Here is a 23,009-nt window from a genome sequence, read left to right as displayed (position 1 = left end):
ATTTTGTTGTTTACAACTAGCCATGACAAAACAGCATGACCTTAAAAGACATCACATAGAAAAACATTTAGAGAATGAATAGAGAAATAATCTTTTGGTCAAAACATTTCTTTAAGACGGACAAAGTATATTTGATTTAGAAGACATCTGATTTACTGTAAACCCACATCTAACAAATTGAGCAGAAGAACACTACCTTACACCAAAAATAAACACATCTAAACCCTTACAACAGGCTACCCCGGCTCAACTAATTTTATATTTTAAGCCACTAATAAGACCAGATTAAGTACTGCAATTGGCAGTCAACTTTCATCCTCCAACTTCATAGCAAACTGTAAGGAGAGACATAAACCCCTTCCTATTCCCATCACTCCTTTGCATCACCAACTGCTGCGCAGAAGGACATGTGTTTAATAAAGTGTGAGAGGTAGACAAGGGGGGACAAAAAAGAGGAAGCACATACTGCACCACGAGGTTACCATGAGAAATGGAATTACTATGTAAGGAGAGGTTTTTCATGCAAGAGCTGTGTCTTGTGGGAGGCTTGGAAGGACTGCATTTAACGAGCAGAGCCGAGAGAGAAGGGCTTGAGAGAGAGCCTTGTGTATCTAGAAGAAAGATGTGAGGCTCTGGACAGAGATGAGTCCCAGCAGTCAAAACTGGAAGGAAAGGGGTAGTTTTCTATGAAAGAAAAGGGGAGGGGATCATTTGGCAGTAAATCAGCACTGCTCACTACACAGTGATGGGAGGCATGTAGGCTGAAGGGGTCCCTGCCACACAATGGAATTTGGCAGCAATTATGTGGCATGAAAAGGAGAAACTACAGACAAGTTCCTCATGATATGCATATAGGTGGAAAAATATGAATGTCAAAACTGCAGGAAAATCATTGCTGAGAGAGAGTATTTTATCAGCATCTTCTCTTGGGTCTTATAGGTGATTAAGGAAAATTTCAGACACCCACACACAATAGTAAGACAGAAAGTCAACATCTTGTTGCATGAACTTTAATTCACCATTTACCTTGGTGATATTTTAAGAATCCAGTATTTTGAGAATTCTACCAGGTGAGTGGGGAAAAAAAAAAAATCACCTGAAGGAAGTCCTACGCTTGCTCAACTCTTCTTTTTTCCTCCTCAGAAAGTAAAAGAGAAGCCATTCCAGAAGTGAAATTAATCCACAAAGCAATTTTAAGTGACATCTAGTTGAGCAAGATGCCACAGCTGGATGCCACCACTTTTGTCTAGTAAAGCCTGCACAAATTCCTGAAGAGGAGAAAGTCTTGAGCAGATTTAGAAAGACATGCCCATCGTTGATAAAAGTAGAAAATACAACTTAATTTTTATTTATCATTTTAGCAGAAAGTCACTGAAGAACTCTCTCCAAAGCTCCTGACCCCTCCCCACAAAAACAACCCCAGCAAAAGAAACAATGTCCCACCCCCAAAATTAAACCAAACAAAAATCCCAGAGAAAACTGACACTAGTTCTCCTGGCATTTTTTTCTTTTTAATACTTTCTTCTCTAGGGATTTTTCTTCTACTGTTAATTCAACATCCTTTTTCTCAATGATGTTTTAATGATCTTAAAGCAAGAAGTCCACATAATAGCTCAAGCCAGTATTAGCAATTGGAGGTACAAGGCTATGAAATTTGTCACAGACTTTCAACAGGAATCTAAACATTGCCTATTGAACACTGACCTTGATCTCTAGCTTATAAGCCTCCTGAAACTATTTTAAAATTTTTAAATTAATTTTGTCTACTTAAGATATTCTCTAAAGATGTATGTTCATACTGAAAAGCTGCATTACTTCAATTTCTAAGTAAATCTTGGCACCAGAAAGTGAGGGAGAGAAGCAGGGAGAAACACTACTACTGGGTACCAATCGTTGGAAAAAAAAGCATTTAAAGCAAGAAAGCAGCCTCAACATAAAAAAGTTTTGCTATGTCAAAGGTTAGAGAAGTCTAAAAGCCAGTTAACACCAACTGATGCATACCAAAAGACTTTATCTAGAATTTAATTGCCTCAAGATTAAGACCAAATGTAAATATTTAACACAGAATCAATGTTTTAAAGCACACATTCCTGAAAAAGTAAGGAAATTACCTTCCATAGCAAAAAGAAAAAAAATACAGTGTAAGTTATGTCACTGAGGAAGCAAACATGAAATTTCTACACATTAAAAGAATCATGGAAGATGGAGCTGACAGCTGGGTTTTGTTAAAGAAGGACTTTAAACAGAAGTATTTAAACTCAAGGGATTAGGCCAGCATTCCTAAGAAATGCTGTTCAGATCTTAAGCTGCAGAGACCTTGTCTAAGCAGCTCAGCAACTGAGTCACATAAACAACTACTGTAAAGTCTGCTGCCACCACACTTGGTAGCTTTGTGAATGAAGCTTTTCTTGCATATGAAAACTAAAGACAGAGTGTTTTGCTACTGCAACAGGGGGCAGGGGAGAAAGAGGAAATAACCAAGTAAATCAGCAGAGCCCATACTGCCACATAAAATCCTAAGTTTCAAATTTTCTTCCTCAAATTATCTTTCCTCAAACATTTAAACTAAAGACATTTTTAGTTCAGTGGAGGATAATCCTAAGCAGGTGGCTCAGAGCAGCTATTATACACACAGATAGATACATGCTGTGCATTATGTTTCACTTTATGTTTTGCTTACAAACATTCTTGGAAATTCTGTCACTTAATATTCAATTATTCTATTTCCTACCCAAGTCTGATGCTGTGGTAAAGGTAGGATAGATTTAGATGAAAATAAAAAAGAACCGCATAGGCTGACTAAAATAATCTTAAAGTTAAAAAAAAAAAGTATTTAAAAGTAATATTTCTTAGACCAGATTGATACAAAAGCATCTTAAAGTAACACTTCAACTTGTTTTATGTGCAACTTTCTTTCCTTTTTCACATACAACAAAAATGACTGAGCTTTTTTCGACATCGGGCCTTCCAAGCAAGGGTCACACTGTCTGAAAAATACTATGTACTATTCTCATTTCCATGCTGAGATATAAATTCAGAGGGACAGGAATGAGACACTTCATGGCAGTCATCAGACTGGGGATGGATAACCTCCTCTCACTGCTGAACTGTGAACCTCAAGGGTCCAGCAGCTTCCAAGCAGTTAAGAATGGTGCTCAGCAGGGCAGCTCATGGGCTTTAGCACAGAGCACCTTTCCACAGAATGCTCAGCAGCGAAAGGCAGGATTATTTCTTTTGATAGATGCTACTCTGTGACTGTCATCCTGGCAGCCCAGAGAGGCTCTCCTCCATCACGCTGCATTTTGGATGTGCTACTCACTGAGAAGCCACAGGTGAACACAACTTATCTATTTCTCAAGATAGATAAGGGAGTAACTTTCAAAATAATTTCAACGGCCCACATTCAAGTTTCCCAAAGGAAAGCTGGGAGCAGGCTGTGTAAAATGCTAAAGGTAGCAGGTCATTTGTGCTTGCCCCTCCAGAAACAAATTCACCTGAAAACACACACTGAGCTGTGCATACCCAAGAGTTACAGTCACATAGGAAAGGAGGGGCTGCAGCACATTCTTCCTCCTTCCTTCCTGTCCTCCCCTTGGATAAATATGCCATCTGTTCAGATGAAGTAGCTGAGCACCAAGGTTATAGCACTTCCAGTAGCAAATCCTTGCGGTTTGCCCTATTCTCAGAAACATGTCAATGGCAAAGGGGTAGCCTGCATTGCTCTGCAGCATCAATGCATTCATCAAGTACACCCCCAACCATTATCAGCTGAATAAATCTGCACACACTTTTTAGCAACACATTTGTGAAATTCACTCAATTTCTTATTGTGATCAGCATTTAAGTGCTGCAGAATATTTCATGAAAAACAACAAACAAACCACAACACATTTTGGATAGAGGTTTTCTTTGCATTTAGAAAACACTAACACAACTGGCTCAGAAGCAATAAAATTATGAAGTTATCTTTCTCTCTATTCTAGGGTAAACTTTCTACAGTAACTTTCAAAGGAGACTTTGGAAAAATGTCTCTACAAACCTTCCTGGTGCCTTTTACTTTTATTAAGCTCCCATTCCTCCAGTTCAAAACAACAATTTACATATTAAAGACTGAGCCAAGCTAACACCTCGCTGCTGTTACGAAAAGGAAGAAATTTCTTCTCTCTCCATCCATTAGTATGTTGCCCTAGAACATCACCAAACCTGCTCAATCTTCTAAACCATCAGAAAACCCACTCAACACTCGCAGCACCAAAACAGTCTTTCTGCTGAGGCCGCAAAGCAGCAATAGATTGCCCTGTGACTGGACAAATTTTAGAGCCAACACATTCTTTTGGTTTCATACCAGACAGCTGGGAGAAGGCACAGGGAAAGAAACACGTGGGACTTCTCCTTTTTGAACAGCAAGTTCACCTGTAACAGGCTCACCTGTAACCTGCAACTCCACTTCAAGTTCAGAGCGTACTGTAAGATTCAAGCAATTTTTTATGTTCTTAAGCTCAGAATAAACAGAAAAGCCTATCTTTGCCTTTAGTACAGGGAAATTTTCAAATGCTACCTGCCATAGAGCACATGGAATCACATATGTATGGTACTGAAAAAAACAGTATAATTTTGCTGAATTTGCATTATGTTAAAATTGGATCAATTTTTACCAAATGAGTAAAATGACAAGTCTTAATGAATTAAGTACTTTACAGACATGTTTAAAGCTTGTACTTTTTATTACAAGCACTTCACGTTTCAGTACTTTTCAATATCAAGTTGATTCCCAGAGAAGATGACACAGAAGTAGGAACAAGGAAAAAAACCCACAAAGCATTACCATCCATAAACAGATTAAGATTTCTGAACACAGAAAACTTCCAGTTTAAACTCTGTAGCACTGAGGCGCAAGATATGAAAACATAGCATGCCCATGCTATTAGCTTTCAAATTAGTAGCTAAACACAAAAACATCATCTTACCTTTTGCACTTTTTCATTAAATGCTTACAAGCACAGGTCAGATGTTTCTGCAAACTAAAACTTTATTCTGTAAGCACAGAACCTTGCATGTATCTGTGGAGTTATCTCAGAAGCAACCCAAAGGCAACATGCCTATTCGAAAATATGTCTGTATAGATATTTGTAACTTAAAAATATATACTATTTATATAATAAAAGTCTTTTCAATGTAAGCTAATCACTAGAATAGTCTCCAAGTATTTATAACATTTGAATGTTTGTACATGAGCAAAGGCCCACAGAAAAAAGCACCATAGAACTGATGACAAAGGTACAACTGAATAGCTGTTGCAACATCAATTCCAATTAAACAGTACAATTGGAAGGGGCTGACAGTTTAACAGGCCTGTCTTTGTAGAGCTCTTTTCCCAAGTTGTCAGGAACAAACAAGACAACCTTCCCTTGAATGCAAATGTACCTTTGCCACATGAAAAGGTATGAAATGGCATGAAGCTGCACCAGAGGAAGTTCAGATTAAACATCAGGAAAAGGTTCTTCACAGCAAGGGTGGTTGGACACTAGAACAGGCTCCCCAAGGGCACGGTCATAGCACCAAGCCTGCCAGAGTTTAAGGAGCATCTGGATGATGCTCTGAAGTCATGTCATATGGTTTTGGTTTAGGTAGTCCTATGAGGCACAGGGAGTTGGACTCGATGATCCTTACTGGGTCCCTTCCAACTTGAGATAAACTGTAATTCTATGAATAACTCCTCTGGATGCAGCTACAACCATGCAGTTTACTACTAAGTAGTAGGCATGAAGTTAAAGCCACTTCAGTTTCTTGTAGTCTGAACCATACATATTAACTAGCTGATAAAGGTTGCCTTTTCTGGCAGCATAAGAAATATTCTGCAGCATTTATACAAAAATGATTATGCCATAATCCTTGAGTTCACATTTGTTTTAATGTTTGTATGTGGCTTTATTCAGGTGAGTATTCACAATCAGCTGGCACCACCAGCACCCAGCTAAGTGCCTCTGAGTGCAGTAAGCAATGAGCTTCAGGCAGAAGCAAGAGAGCACCCTTCCTCTTACACCTCTTCACAGCCCTCCAGAACACACCATGAAATTCTGAAACCCTTATATGCCAGTAAAACTCCATTTGGTTTGGGGGGAGTGGGGAAGAGGCAGGGGTGAGGTGGGCAGCATGAAAGGTTAATGCTATACTGTAGTATTTTCAGAAAGAGCTAAATTCAAATTTTTTCATAAGAATACTGGGATCACTCATAATTCCAGGTGTAAGGAATAGTAAGGGTTCACAAAATTCTGTGTAATGACCAGAAAGTAAAAGTGCCAAACTACATAAGTCTGAAGTAACTCAGGCAAAGCAAAAATTTTCTAAAATTTTTCACCACATCGCCAAAGGCAAGACTGCAAAACTCCTTTGGAATGACACTTTTAAAATATCTTGTTACACCTTCACTTGGAGTAAAAAGCACTCACAAGAACTCTGCTACTCTGCTGTACATCTCTAATACCTTAATTCTAAGTTTTTAATAGAACTCTAATTGCAACTACACCCAATTTTTGTTTTTCAATGTTTGCAATTATTTTTCTCTTACAGAGAGATGAAGAAGGATCCTTATATTCTGCTTTCTGGAAAAGGGAGAATGACTATTTTCCATTGTCCTTTTCCAGCAGAGACTTATCCCTCCAGGATATTCTTAAGGCTTTCCTAATGCAAATGGTATCTTAGAAATTTTTGGTTTCAAGAGGTGTACAGAGCTCAGTAATCAAACAAAGCTACCAGCCAACTGTACTCTCGGCTATGGCTGGAGTTCCTTATGATACTCTGCATAAATATCTTGTTGCTGTTAAAACCATCTGGCTCTAAAGACCATCACAAAACTTATATACTGTATTTACTGTTATTCTGTTATACAATTCAGAGTCCAACACAAATGTCAGAAAACTTGGAGTAAGCAACAGTTTGTCAAGAAAGAAACATTCCTACTTTTTTTGCCATCACATCTTAATATCAGATGCCATCAAGGCTGATTCTTTCCTGAAATCAATGGGAAAATGGAAGTTCATAGAAACTCTACATAGATGGCTTCTTAACTAGCCCGGCATTTTATTAATCTTTCTCTAATAGAAATGTAATGGTATTACCAAGATATTGCTTAAACAACAAAACATAATACCTTTTACAGACACTGATAATGTTTAAAAAACTCAAAACTTTTGTAGATGTGTTACATTACTACTAACACACGCTATTTCAGTTTTTAATAAGAACATAAAAACGTCTTCGTATGAAAACAATTACATACAATTTCAAGCATTAAAATCCAGTTAGAAAACCAGGGCTAAAATTGAGCTTAATACCATATTGCATACTGAGTTTGCACCATGCGCCAAGAGCCATGCCCCTTCCTAAAGCAAATACAACCTCAGTTTACATCACTGGTGCAGCCAGGCCCAGTTCCTTTCCAAAATACTTAAGTCTGTGTCCACAAGGTTTATGGTCAGTGCTGTCATTTCCTTCAGAGCAATTCGGAAAGCAGCAGGAAACACGGCTCACAACAAACGCAGGAATACCGGACATACACAAATAAAACAGAACCTACAGCCCGCTCTGAGCTGGTTTTTGAAGTGTGACCAAATCTGCAACCTAACCACAGTGAACACCTCTCAGGATTAAAGCTATTTTGGTCATCAATTCTCACAGCTCAAGAGTTTCCTGCTATCTAAAATCAGGACAAACTCTTATTCTAGACATACATTTTTCTGGCAAGACTATGGGAGGAGGTTATATCCAGCTCACAGAAAATTAGGTCACCCATTTCATAAGCAAATATAAACTGCATGTTGAAGTCTGTAAGCATTTCATAGACACTCTCCCTCAACAGAAATTTGGAAGAGATTTATCACAAATTCTGCATAGAGCTAGAATAATTATAAATGCAGGAGGAAGGAAGTTCATATTTACAATCTTAGTCAAACAACAAAAAAAACATTATATCATCTTAGCAGCTGTGTAAGAATTTGGCAAGCGTCTGAGTAAAGTTTTTTTTCCGAACATCCCAAAAGAACAATTATTTTTGTTTCCTGGAACATATCTTCTTTGGTATAAAGACCTCTCTAAGGACTGAGCCAGATGAATAAACTACAGAATACAATACTGAAAGTGGAATGTGAACCACAATGACTATTTTTACTGCTAAAGCAGCTGAGTTGACCACACTGTATAAGGAATGTAATTTGTGATGCTAGAAATGCTAATTATTTGGACCATGTTCACGTCTTCATAAGGACAAGGGTTGGCAAGAAAGAACTGATCTGGCATTAATTTGCTGTAGCCAAAATGAGGCACAAAGCAGCAAGAGTAGTTATTTAAAATGTAGGTGACAGTGATCAGTTTAAAAGCCACGTAATAATGAATCTCTTAATTCAGTATAACCAATATTTAAAATTAAAATAATTTCCTAGTTGTGTTTTGTCTACTGCTCTATGAAAAAGTTGATGCAGATGCAGGAGTTTGTCACCTATTCCATTAGCCTACAGCCTCATTTCCTTGGATTGCTAGTAGTACAATGTGAATTGCATGGTCGATTTTTAGAGCTTCATTTTTTGTAGAAAAGATTTTTGAATCTTAGGTCTCTATCTCATGTGGAATCAAATCAAAGCAGCAGCACCATGAAAAGACTTACAATGAAGCTTTAAAAAGAAGAATTATTTCATGGTTTTTATAATTTTTCTATCTTCCTTAGACCTTTAAATGCCCATTCAGGTCTAAGCCCTCCTGGCACCTTCTTCCTATCACTTTTCCAAAGAATTTATAAAGTTTTGCTGATAGCAACTACAGCCTAGGATACTCTGAAGGGCCAGTTTATAATAAATCAGAACACATTTAAAAGCCAAAAAAAACCAACAAAAAATCATTTTTGCAGAGTTATAAATTCCATTCAACGGGAGCTTTCTGCACATTCTCTCTTCAACTCAACAAATCTAAGCAGTAAAAGTAGCTCATAACTAATTAAACATACAGCTGAATTCCTTGTGCATATTTATTTATGAGTAACTTATACCAGGGTCCAGGTCCAGACTGTAAAGGAATGCTGCATTTTGACAGCCCCACACATTGGTTTCCACTAGCAGAAGGGGAACACCTGAAAACACAGGTGAGGACCTTCATCTATCTTCACCCTTCAGAACTGGAGATGGTAGTCCATCAAAAAAAGGAGGTGTTATGGCTCTTCCTATTAAAGCATCACCTTCTTCCAACTTTTTTCCACCTCCACAAGAAACATGTTAAAGTGCATTCATACAGTTCAGGGTATCTCGTTCACTTACACCACATCAAGCAGTTCCCTTACTAACTCTAGAACATGCAAGAGGGGCAACATGGTCCAGTCACCAGAAATGAAATCATTACATTAATCTCCCCTCTCCTTCTATTCAGTAGTAGAAACAGAATTAAAACTAACAAAACCTTTTGGTTCCTGACTGTAAAAGCAAACTATCTTTTTTAAAAGCTGGAAAAATCAGGGCAAGATAGAACAGCCCTTCGACTGGTATGACACATCAGTAAAGCCAACAAACAATGAAATCTAATTTAAAATGAGTAGTCTAACTTCAGTGAAACATAATCAGTGCTTTCTGATTCCAAATCTAGCATCCAAGAACGCTTTCATCAATGCTTTTCAGGAAGACTTCTAGTAATGTGACAGGAATCGTGCCACATTCGACTTGAGATGTAAATCTTTAATGAGAAAAGATTTTTTCAGACCACAGCCTGATAAAAGACAAGTTGGTTGTTTCTAGCATACAGAAGGGAAGTTATGTTTGGGTCTTTAAAATAAAGTAATAGACACCCATAAGAGAGTCTGCCCAGAAACAGACAAGACATTTGAATTTGAACAGCACACAGGTGCATTAGGAAACAAGAGACTACGTTATATTATTTGTGACTCAGCAGCAGAAAAGATTTGACGTAAGTCAAAGCAACAGTTTTTTTAAACACGTTCACAAGCCATTTTATAAAAACAGAAACATCCACACTGAGTTAGGTATCTAGGCTCAACAGAGTGCATGTAGCCTCTACATATGTTGATGATCAAGAAGTTAATCGCCACATTGATTTTGCAGGCTGGGATGGGACAAAAATCAGACATAAAATCAGATCAAGGACAGCCCAAACATTTAATAAAGAACAAAGGAAAAGGTGGATTTTTCTTAGAAATAAAACCCTATGCTTTTTGACACTACTATGCAAAATATTTCAGATGCTGTATCCAAAATAACTTCAGGATACAAAAAAAGAAAACAACCAAACAAAAAATAGCTTAAAATGTTATGAATAACGCATCCAGAAGTTCAGTTCACAGCTCATGCTGTATAAAAATAAGCTGAAATATACTAATAAAAGTATTAAAAGTTATTAATTCCAATCTCTTAATTATGGTACTGGAGATTTCTTCATGCAAAGTTCCTATAGGTATAAATACAACATTACTCCCCTCTCATAATCAAGTACTGAATGAAGCAGGAAGACCTCTCCTTTTCTGCATAAGAAAAAGGTTAAAACTAAACTATTTGTAGGGCACAGCTGACAATCCAAACAACTTGTATATAAAAAGTTAGAATGCCCAAGTTTATCTAAATAAATCTTCTGATTCATCTTAAGCAAGTAAGACACTGTTTTGCAAGAGGACGTGATAACAGAAAGAAGAAAGACTTAAGTCAAGAAAGGTTAGTGTACTTGGGACTGGACAATGTTACACACATACAAAAGACAGCTGATACCATTTAAATAATAATTTTACAAGTCAAAGACTGGAAGGAAGACCTCAACAGCTTTGTCTTAAAAAAGCCAAGTGATCACAAACAAACACCAAAAAAACCCCAACCATGAGACTCTCCACCCCTTTGCAAGTAAAGGAAAGCAAATGAGACAAATCCACTTTCTGCAGGAAAAAGAAAAACATGCCCAAGAATCAGTGGAAGAAAATTGGAAGGACTTCCACATTGCTGTTGTTGCAATGCTAAACACTGGTGGTAGCATGCACCAAGAATGCATTCCTAGTACTCACTGCTATAATTTTCTAGCTGCAAATGTATGAAGAAGTTCAGAAAGCCAGAAAAGAAAAAACCCTTTTTTTCACACCAATATACTTTTTGCACACTTGCTTATAAACAGCACTAGTAACAAGGCACATAGTATACCAACATATTCCATTCCCAGACTCCACAGATACTTAAGTCCCACCAAAGTCTTTAAGACATAGTTGGATTTCAGGGTTGGTTTGGGTTTTTTTTTTTTTAACTCAACAAATTATTTATATACAAGGTAGATTTTATTGTGAAGCTAAAACAACTGTTTTCATACAGTTGGATTTGACAACCATCTGAAAATGCTCCTTTGCATTTAACAGAAATCTTGCAACACACTTTGAAGGACAATACATAGAAATGGAATTGATAAGGAAGAAATTTCCTGGGTAATTTCCCCATAATATTGAAAGAAGTCTTAAAAACAATTCCATTTTACCAAACTTAGAGAAAGCCACAGGTATGGATCATGTTGTTTTGTCGTCGTTTTATTGTTCAACAGAACTCCAGAACCTTAACCTCACATTCTGATACTGTCTGATTACACAGCAGTATAGCAAAAGCCTGCTGTAACTGTGACCAGTTAAAAGTTAGTGTAATAACCACTCTTTGAAAGCCTGACCATGAACAAACATGAACATGGCAATTTTAGTCAAGCAACTAGTCAAAACTCATTATTTAATGGCCAGTAGCTAGAACAATCAGCGAATGACTCCAATGAGGTGCTAGTATGCCACAAGCACCATTTGCTCTGTCAGAGCTGCTAGCGGACCTTCAAGCTTATGAAGGGAATTGCCTGGTTGTGGTCCTATGGCAACACCACTGAGAATGCCTACCAGGAATCCATGCATGACTGCCAGCACTGTTTCAATGGCACTGTGTCTTTCTGTTCAGTGCAACCACTTAAGAGCTCTGGAAATGAAACAGCTCAATCACAAGCCAGAGTGTGCTCCACAACATCATTCAAGAAGCAATACCTGTAAAAACCAAATGGGATGCATCCCAAGACCTTGTTTGCTCCTGGTCTCAACTTGTCATCTGATGTCACAACCTTCTCTCAGAAGAAAACAAGTAAAAGAGAAATACATCTGTGGAATCATTCATAGCCTGTTATAAGTAGCTAGATCAATTCTAACAGCACCTCTTTCCAGCTCCATGATTCCTAACAGCTAAAAAACCCTCTTTTAAAAAACTCAGTCAAGTCACAGACTCCAAGTTCTCAGCCCCTCTTCCCAATTCTTCCACATCATCTAAGAACTCATCCCAGCTGAGGAGAATATGCACAAAGCACAGGACTAACACAGCTCATAAATATTATCCAATATCCCACCATGTGCATTTCAAGATAGGGAATACCAAGAACAATATCCTGCCCAGTTCTCAGTGGACAGAATATCTTGTGTGGGACAGTTCTAGCCAACAGCATCTAAGAGCATGCATACAAACATAAACCTGAGTGCAGGAAATAACTGAGCACAGAAAAAAAAGCATTTTTTTACCTATCCAACTTCAAATGAAGAAGCATTTCAGTAGCAAACGTTCCAAGATCAATTCCCAAAAAGAGGACAAGAGAGCTACACAGACAATTTTCAAAACTACTCGTTGTTTGCAACTCCACTAAAGAACTGGAAGACTGTATGAAGAAAAAAAATGGTCAATGTAGCAAGACAGCAGAAGAAGTATGTTTCAAAGATGACAAGGACAGTATTTAATCCGTAATATAATGCTTCCTCTGTGGCAGACCTAACTTCCTATTTTAAAATAATGTCCTGTTCCTCAAGACACTATAAATGCTCAGCAATACAGAGAGGGCACAAATTGATTTTTTACAAAATGTAAAGTCATGGATATTATTTCAGTACTTACTTTGATCGCTTCTGAAATGTAAGAGATCAGAGTTACTTACAAATATATTTTCTAAATACAATCTATAAAATATATTGGCAGTACAGTGGTGATAAAAATTATGAAAACCACATAGTTGTCTATCTGTATGCCATTAAACAGTAGGCTTCTGCATGCACACTTAATGACACAAAGATCATTACTATTTGCTACTGTTGAAATATAAGCCTCAAACCATACAGTCAAACTAGCTCCACGTAGCTACACAGATGATTCCTGATGCACACAGAACCAGACGGCTGCTACCCTCCCCAGGGAAATGTTACCCATCACATTACGGATGTACACAGAACTTCAGAAATTATGGCAGAAATATTATGTAAACTACAAGTGTCTTTTAGTGGACCTTCAATCACCTCACAGTTCCATGCTCTTCAGTTTAATACACGATCATTATAGTTATCATAGTATACCTCATAGTATTACATCTCTCCACAATGAGTCACGTCACACAAAATTTTAAGCTTTATTTTCAAAAAGTGAACCAATAATACAATACCTTAAATAGTTAGCCATCTACATATTCCAAATTCAACTAAAAAAACCAAAACAACTTCATATTCTACTTACCACCATTTCAAACAATGGCTATTACTATACTCCAGAAAGTTTGATACTTCACTATGAGTGACTTGGAATAAACACACATAATAAAAGGCAATAATTTATGATGGGTAGTATCCAAATATCAAATATTTAGTCATACTGCAAAAATAAGAAAAGCTGTACTTTTGAATATATGTTAGTTCAATATTCCTTACAGGAATACTGCCTGAATCATGCTAAAAACCAACAGTTCACTGCAATCCAGCAGAAGTCATTTTAGAAATGAAGCAGCAGCTGCTGAATCTATCAGCAGGCTACGCCTTCTCAACTCTTACGGGTACTTCGTAACATAGTGAAGGCATGCACAGTTGTAAACTCAAATACTTAAATCCACACTGGAAGGCAAAATGAATGAGACAACATAAGGTCAGCTGCAATTTTTACACTTTACATGAGAACAACGGTTCTTTATCTTGCTTTTCAACTCACTCTAAAATAGAAAAAAAAAATGTAGGCAGCTTTAACTAGAATAATGCACTACACAAGCCACATCAATATCTTGTAGCATTTTATCATGTTTCATCAGATCACGTGAACAGAAATGTTCTCAAATGCTCACAGCCTGTCAAGTAGTATTAAAGAGCATGCCAGATTAACCTTACCTCAGAAAAATAAAAAAAAAACAAAAGAAAACAAAAAAAAATTCTGGTATCCTAGTTTCAGGTGATGTACATTCTGAACAAAAGGAAGACCATGTACCTGCAGGATTAGAAAAATAACACAGGTGGAATTCAAGCTCAGAAGGGGCTACATTAACCTGTACAAAATAAAGAAACTAGATAAAGTGTTAGGAAGTCACTGCTTCAAAGCACATTCTCCTGTTTTGCAAACCTATTTTATTACTGGTTAATGCATCTTTTACACTAAAGTATAACAAGACATGAGGTTGGCCCATGGTCACATTATACAGGACAGAATTTGCGTTGCCATCTTCAAAATTAGCAAGTATACATTTCACAAGAATTACTGCAAAACATTAATCATGAGAAGTACTAAATAATGAGGAATGATTTAAAAAGTGAAAGATAATACCATAACTTGCCTTATGTAGTGCACTCAGATCAGTCTTTAGGCCATAAAGCAAGCAACAACAGGTTCAATTTAAATTCTTCCCATGAAAAGGACAGCAAGACAGCATATACATTAAATCAAAGGAATCTGCATCAAGTGAATGTTTTTTCCTACACTATGTATATTTTAAATCTAAAGGTCACACAAAGCCAACATACTTTAAAATGATCTAGAAAAATAAAAACCCCATAAAATCACTACCTAAGCTTTTAGGCCTCACAATCTAGCCAAGTTAACTTCCTACATGATACCTGTAAATACATTAACTATCTGATCCTTCAGGAGATTGAAGATTGACACCTCTCTGCAAAAAGAGAAGCACCTAAATCATCACAGTTCATAAATGAAACACCACTGACGTTGAAAGTGCATAGTCTGAAAATACTTTGTTTACTTGGTGCTGGACTTTCAACTTCAGAATAACACGCCAGTCATTCCAGAAATATTCCATCTCAGTTGATAAAAGATAATTCAAGATTCATTATACAGCAGTAATAACTAATCCAAGGGCTTTTTTTTTTTTTTTTAACTTGTTGGTTTTGAGAACCTTCTGAAGTTTTTGCCCACACTGGAGCTGAACAGATATAAACAGTATCAAAACAGAAAGTTTCATTCAAGCTAATTACAAGGAGTTTTTTGGGGTTTGCTTTCCCTTTTCTTTTTAACTAGAACATCTCTGATTTTCACTAACGGATAGGAAGCATAGAAGGGTAAGCTGAATGCTGCACTGTTAACTGGATAGCAGGTAACAGAGCATTCTTCATAAAGACACTGTATATTTCACTTTAACAATTATGATGTAGATATGTGGTTCCTCTTGAAAATTTCACTCATTTCCCTGTTCTCATTTTTTGCTCTGCAAGCTGCCAGAAAGGAAAAAAACACTCCCATTTTTCTATGGGACCCTTCTCCATCTAATGCAATTGCTGAAAATGAGATTTCTCTCTTTTGCTGTGCTTCTTAGGAAGTATCTCAGAAGTCTCTAATCCAGAACAACTGAAGATTTCTTCATTAAAATAATTCATTCTTTTTACCCTAGACAGGAATTTATTTGTGACACTCACATCAATCTGACAAACAGCCTTTCAGTTCCACAGAACTGATCATATCACTAAGTTACTTATTAATAGACACAACAGAGTAGAGGTGAAAGAAAAAGTGATCTTCTCTCTACCCAGGTTCAGTAGAGCAGTTCTCCTGACCTGTGACATGCTCAGAGACAGATTAAGTTTCAGCCAACATTATTTCTTTGCAAGGTTACTAGCGACTGAAAGCTACTGACTTCCTTCCTCCACCCCTAAATAAAATGTCCCCATTTAATAGATAGAAGAACTATCTATTAGAACACACAATTACTGTTGTCCCAACTCCAGAGTACCAGAAATGTGCACTGATACACACAACTTGCAGAATGCTTTCCCAGCATGCAACCACCCATGTTTCTGTCAAAGCCACTCAGACCTACATGCTCAAGTAAAAGGTCATGCTCTTGAGTCATGCATTAAAGATCTAAGTGACAACTTCCTTCAAGAACAGAAATTTGTATGGCATTTTTATTTAAAGGCTTAGAACAACCTAATGAGATTTTTCATGATGGGGACTATTTTGAAAATGCACTATAAACCACATTTGTACTAAGTCTTTAGTCATCTGCAAAGAAGAATGATTACTGACACCTTGGAAGTCTAAACTTGCACTAGTGTATAAAAACAAATTCTAACAATGATTAACTCAATTTATGTGGTGAAACAAGTTCACAGTGATCCTTCTTACAAGGAGCAGAACAAGAAGCAAAATTAGTAAGGTAAGGATAAGTAGGTGCTTAGCATGTTTGGGGGATTTTGTGCATGTTTTTCTTACACCTAGCCTCCAGTGACCTTTACATATACAAAGTCAACTCAAGCATGGTTTAGCAGTGGACTTGGCAGTACTAAGTTATTGGTTGGACTCAATCTTAAAGATCTTTTCCAACCTAAACGATTCTATGATTCTATAAATAAGGACAGCTTGGAATGCTTGGCTTCTGGCATAGAATCAAAAATCCTATGCAAGATGCCTCATCACTATACAGGCATGAACCAGGCAAGTCAGGATGAAATCAAGAACAAGTATACATGAGTGAGAAATTGCTGAGGAACAGCCAACAGTGTAATACCAAAGACTGAGGCTTAAAGTCCAGACAGAATCCATAAGTATTGTACCTCCCACAGAAAAACTGTGAGAAATCTCCCTGGGTAGTGAACACTGCTATTGCTTCTGCAGGAATCTAAAGTAGATACTGCATTTATTTTACATAGGGTGTCTTGTTCTTGTAGACACAGAGTCTCAGAGTTAACACAATTTAAGAAGTTCAGATCTTATCTTCAAGTACTCTCTGGCAAAAATATGAGAGAAAACCTGAGGGAACACTGTCATAGTCATAATGAAATGGTTTCACATTTGTTAGAGTACTTCTCTTCTTACCTAATTCAATACTACTTGTTCTAAATTGTAAAAGAATAACAAACAATGAGTTCAGACAAAAGTAGAAAAAAATCCCATGGGATTAAAATTAAGGCAATTAGTATGCAAGTATTTCTGCAAAGCTAATAAGCTTCCCATGCCAATTTCACCTCTGGAAGATCATCATTAGGATGCAAAAGTCAGTCTTGTTCCTAAGATGTTTGAAAGCTAAAAACTTACTCTTTTCAATACTGAGATAGAACCTATCCCAGTTCGGAAAGCAAAACTTATGAGACTTATTTGTCTAAATAAGTATAGATAACATAAACCATCTAGATATGAAATTATTTACAAAGCCACAGGGTAAAACATTTCCTATAACAAATTCTGAAAGCCTGGACAGATGCTTTTTCATACTGGTAAGATGCAAAGAGCAACCTGGAAAGGAGTTTGTCCGTATTTTTTAAAATGCCTTTACATCCCAGAAGTAAAAGAACCCTGAATTCTGCAAAACAATATATAATCATGGTCCAGGAAGATGGATAGAAGGATGCAGCTTCTCTTCTTTCAGCAGCTCTCAACACATCACCTCATCATCACCTCATTTTGGTACACTATGGATTATGCTGTTAACTGGATCACAGAATTTACATGGATTCGATATTGCCTGTCTCTGGGTTTTTTATGAGTATTTTTTAATGCACAATACTTTGCTGATCTCTAAAGCTACCTAAGGATAATTCTGTCAAGAAAAGTGTAAGGTGAGAAAGAGTTCTCTGGGCTCCACTGCTTCTCTTATGCTCTTGCTAATACCATTTCTTTAAGGTACCATTTAATACCATTTCTTCTACAAGGAAGAAAAAAAAAGCCCACTGAGTGAAACATACAGTTCTTGAGATTGGGTCAGCACTGTCAGAGATGCAAACAGGGACTATTCTGGGCTTAGCAAATGCACCTGTACAGAGATTAATGATTGGAACAAATATATAAACAACACATCAGGAGCTTCACTTCTTTCAAAAAACGTGCACATTTGTTTTGCTACTGCTATCTCCTACAGCAACTCCAAGCCTGTAGTGACATCACATCTTTTCCATACTGGTGTACCACAAGGATCAATTCAGCAACTTCACCGTTAAACGTAAGAGCTCCTCTCCAAATCTACAGGTTCTTTGACAGAGAGAAAAATCTGTCAAACATAGTTTCAATATACTTTCCCAGTGGTTAAACCAATCAAATCAGCATTTTAGATATAATATTTTACCATAAAAATCAATGGAACTATTTTAAAGAAATCCACAGACAAAAAAAATCACTTTTTTATCACTAATTGAAACAATACAGTTGGGCAAAACTGTCTTAGCATGTCTAAACTGCAATAAGTTGTTTAAATTATTTTGATGAATATTTTGAGACTAGAAATTCAGTAACATGCTATGTTCTCTGACTATTTTTATATCATCCTGGGAATTCCTTTCACCACTCCCAGGCATGCCTCCCTCCCCCCACACCCCCTAGAATCCAACTAACTCATCATGAAATAAGACGGCAACAAATTATTTTCCTAATATTTAACATCAGGACAGTTTCAAATTCTCATGTACATCATCTTCCTCTTTACAATACAAGTACAGTGATAGCTCACAGACCAAAACATTCCAAGAGCTTTTCATTAACATACGGATTTTAAAAAACAAGTTCAACAAACTATTTTACATCTTACACGAAACACTTCTGCTAAAGCTGGACATAGCAAATAACTAAAACTCCTACTTGAAACAAAACAGAAAAGTAACTTTAATTCATTAAAATATCAGAAAATATCAGTCAATATAACTGGATCAAATGGCATAAAAATATTCTGAAGATACTTTTCTTAGTCTTTATACAATTTTCCCATATGAAGGTTTATAAGCAACCTCTATCATTATTAAATTACAGTTCTTTCTCACAGGGTCTCATTTGTTTAACTGAGTAGATATTACTAATTTCTAGTATTAACATATAAAAACTAATATGCCATTTCAAATGGACACTTTTTAGAAGTGATAACACTTGCAGAATAACAAGAGAAACTTAAATCCCTTCCTAATCTGAAGAACAACTACAAAGGGCAATTATAGTGCAAGTTTCTTTACTGGCATTACCTAACCTCGGAGACATTCCTAAAGGTAGAAAACATTCCGTGCATACTCAAAATCTGTGACTGTCAATTATCAAAGGTATTTTTTGAATTCTTAACAGGAATTACTTAATATGTCAACTTTTCTTTCATAATTTATGTTTTCTGAAACAAAATAAACACTCCCCATAGAAATGGGTTAAACCTGATTACTCAAGCAGTCTGCTGTCATTTCAATGTATTACTAACCCTTAGCAATAAAACGGATCTGGAATGCACCTTTTAGTAAGGCTTGTTAATCTGAAATTGCCTGATTCAGCTGTATACCAACATATTTTCTTCTAGCAATTCCAGAGAAAATGTGTGAAACTTGACAAAATGGCTTATTGTTGGGGCCAGAAACAGAAATTGGACATTTCTGGCTTTGGTAAGTGTTCATAACAAGTTCTAGATTTAATCAGCAGGATCTCCAGTAAGAACAGATGTTAATGGGAAGTTGTGAAGTACATTATTTTAGTTCTACTTGAAAATTCCATAATAAAACTATTGTTTAACATAACAGAAAAGGCAGAGTGTGATTATTTTGCAATCTTTGGCTTCATTTGTAACACAAGTGATTTGGATTCTTCTTCTATTCAGAAGGTGATGTAAATTACTTAATGGCTGAGATCTTCAGTACCATTCTTCCTAGTATTTACCTAACTCGCTTAGTCACTCAGATTTAACTCTGTCCCAGTTTGATAGGTTTATACTTCCTCCTCCAGTGGCTGACAAACATTCAAAGAAGGAAGGCAAGTATGGCCAGTAAAGATGAGACCAACACAGGATAAAGATCTACAATTTAAAGCACAAAGAATTAACTATTTCTAGCTAGAAAAGCCAGTTGATGCTATCAAAAACCTTAATGTTGAAGGAATAGACAAAGGATCAAATTCAAACAAAGAAGCAATTGCTAAACAGTAGTGGTTTGAGGGAAACAAGGCAATATCCATATATTTTGATAGGCAGAACACAGAAAACCTTTTGAATAACAAAGTCTCTTAAAATCAGCCCCCGTGAACCATTACCTGCCAAGGGCATTGCAGCAGTTTCACACAGCACTTTAAACCAACAGGTGTTCCCCATACCCAGACTTACTTTACTAAGAAAGGAACAGGCTTCAACACACAGGAAACTGAAAACAGTTTATGTCTACTGTGAAAAAACTACTTTAAATTCGAACCTGAAGGCAGTAGTCTCAAGATACTATGCAAGAAAGGCAGACTGAAGATTATATAAAATTTGTCAGTGTTCTCTTTCACATTATTTTTTATGCTCTTTCAAGAAATTAACAGCCAGTACATTGTACTGCATTCCTTAGCTGTGGTTTATCGCTTACTAATACTCTTCTCCCTGTCACCACATGCTGAGTCAGAGAAGCAGTGGTAGAAGGATGCTTCACTGCATATCATTTGAGCATAAAAATTAGGCCATTTTAAGGAAATATCTATCTGAAAATGAAGACTGTACAAGGACAAAAAATAAATAAATTCTTTAGTGCCACTTACCTTTCTGCTGTATAAAAGCAAAAAGCTCCTGTATCGTGGATTTCTGTACGGCAATTTGAGTATCACCCAGTGATATGAAAAATCACATACCAACTTAGGTGCAGAAAACCAGCTGTGTGTTCCACTATCCACCACACCCACCCAGGAATGATGTCAGTGTATTAAATATGGATATGTCTAGATCTTTATAGAATTTATGTGGAAAGTACTCCCTAATTACAACCTATACTTTTGTTCTTTGAGATGATTTATCTAGTAATTTTCCCATTCCTCTATTTTATTAAAGCTTCCAACAAAATTGGAAGATTTGTTGCTCTAGACATATTGTTTCAATAAACACCTAGAATGAATCAATTAATTCTTCTTCTCCAAGGTGCTTAACAAGCCAATGTATCCATGTCTGGAGGGCACTAGGCGGAACAGACAAAAAGAGGCAATTCGTTCAAAATGGAGTGGGTGTGAGTCTACAGTCTCACAAAACATTCATCTACCACATGAATGGTAATGTAAAGATATCAGCCATATGAAATAGTTTACATTTGCCAAATGGAGTGTACCTGTAATCCACCAGTAAAATATAAATTGTACTACACAGACTACTGTTCATCCCCTTCCAAAGTATAGCCCAGCAAAAATATAAAATACTAGTAAAAATGATAAAATACAGAGACAGTGTTCAAACATGCAGGTGATTTATGGGGTTTTCTGCCCCATAAAATAACAAATTTAAAAAAATTAATCTTCCAAAATGAACAGGTAAGTCATTGGCTTCTTAAGACAACCAGCATGAGTGCAGGAGAAAAATAAGTATAGCCATATGAATTTTACAAGGTCATGTGACACTCGTGTATACAGACACTCCTCCTTTCTCTTCCTCCATCAATAATTTTCCCCATGTAGAAAAAATAATATACCATTCTCCCAGTTTCATGCAAATCAACGCAGGCACCAAGCTTGCATGGGAGGCTCTTCGCAAACCAGTCTGCCTTCTGTAAGTCGTACGGCTAAAAAAAGCTCAACAGATTTCAGGTTTGGTGTTTGGTTTTTAACCCATCATTCCTTCTCGCACCAGGAACGAGGATTTGCGCGTTTTGTTCCGCGGGTGGCAGCGCGCGCCTCGGCGATGCCTGCGCTGGGGACCCGACTGCCTGCGGCTGCACAGGGTGGAGACTCACCCAAGCTGACATTGTCTGCATGCCACACACTACATCCCTGCGCATCCCCGGCCGACTGCCCAGCCTCTTCCGAGGCATGCCTCATTCGGGGAAAACCCGGGGAACACACAAGAAGCCTCTGCCAGACACCAGAGCCCCTCCAGAAAAAAAACACCCGATGGTGTCTGGGGCGTGGAGAGGCATAAACGCGGGCTGGTAAATGCGCGCCCCTCCCGCACCCCTTCGCTCCGGTGCTCCCGCCCAGCCCGGCGGTGGCTCGGGGGCCGAGGGGACGCGGCAGGAAACAGCGCCCGCCGCCCCTGCCGCCACCGCCGCCCCCCAGAAATGAGCGACACGAAGGCGGCTCCGCCACTCACCTCGCCCCGGCTCCGGGGGAGCCCCGGCGGGCAGCGGCGACACCCCACAGAACAGAGGGGCGAGGCGCCGCGTTCGCTCCCGCTCGCTGCCGGCGGCGGCACCCGGTCTGCTCCGCCCGCAGACCCCCTCGGCGGCGGCTGCTCCTCCTGCCGCCACTAATGGTGGCCGCCGATACCGGTTCCTTTCGCCGCTCCCTTCCTTTCCCGTTCCTTGTTTCCGCCGAGCGCGGAACCGCCTCCGCCCGGCGGCCGAGGCGCGTCCCTGCCCAGCAGCGGAGACGCCGCTCCCCGCACGCCGCTACCGCCCCAACACCGCCGCCGCTCCGGGCTCCCCCCGCCGCTCACTTCCGGCGCGCGGGCCGCGCCTCGCCCCGCCCTGCCGGGACCGGCGCCAGCCACGGGGGGCGGCCACGGCCCCGCAGCGCTGGAGCGGCCGTTGGGCGCGCGGGGGACGGTTGGGCGCGCGAGCGGCCGTTGGGCACGCGAGGGGCGGGTGGCGCGCGCGGAGCCCATCGATCCCCGCGGAGCCGATCCACTGGTCCCGATTCCCACAGAACCGATCGATCCCCCCGGAGCCGATCCGCCGGTGCCGATCGATCCCTGCGGTGCCATTGCCCGCTGAGCGGGTCCGCCCGCCCCGGGCGGTGGCCGGCGCGCTCTCGGCGGGCGCTGCCCGCGCTCCAGGCAGCCTGGGGCTGCGGTTCCGTCCGCAGGTAAAGGCGCTG

General features: G+C 38.6%; 1 protein-coding gene across 2 annotated transcripts in view; it reads right to left on the bottom strand.

Annotated features, from left to right (window-relative positions):
• RAPH1 (Ras association (RalGDS/AF-6) and pleckstrin homology domains 1) overlaps positions 1 to 22,587 on the bottom strand; it is an 86,843-nt gene extending 64,256 nt beyond the window's left edge. For both annotated transcript variants that reach the window (XM_033064492.2, XM_033064493.1), the window contains exon 1: positions 22,285 to 22,587. The gene's annotated coding sequence lies outside the window, so the exon portion shown is untranslated. The remainder of the gene's footprint in view (positions 1 to 22,284) is intronic.
• Between the last annotated feature and the right edge of the window lie 422 nt (positions 22,588 to 23,009).

Source organism: Catharus ustulatus, chromosome 7, assembly GCF_009819885.2.
Source record: "Catharus ustulatus isolate bCatUst1 chromosome 7, bCatUst1.pri.v2, whole genome shotgun sequence".
Classification (NCBI taxonomy): Eukaryota; Metazoa; Chordata; class Aves; order Passeriformes; family Turdidae; genus Catharus; species Catharus ustulatus.
This window is presented reverse-complemented; position numbering and strand designations above follow the sequence as displayed.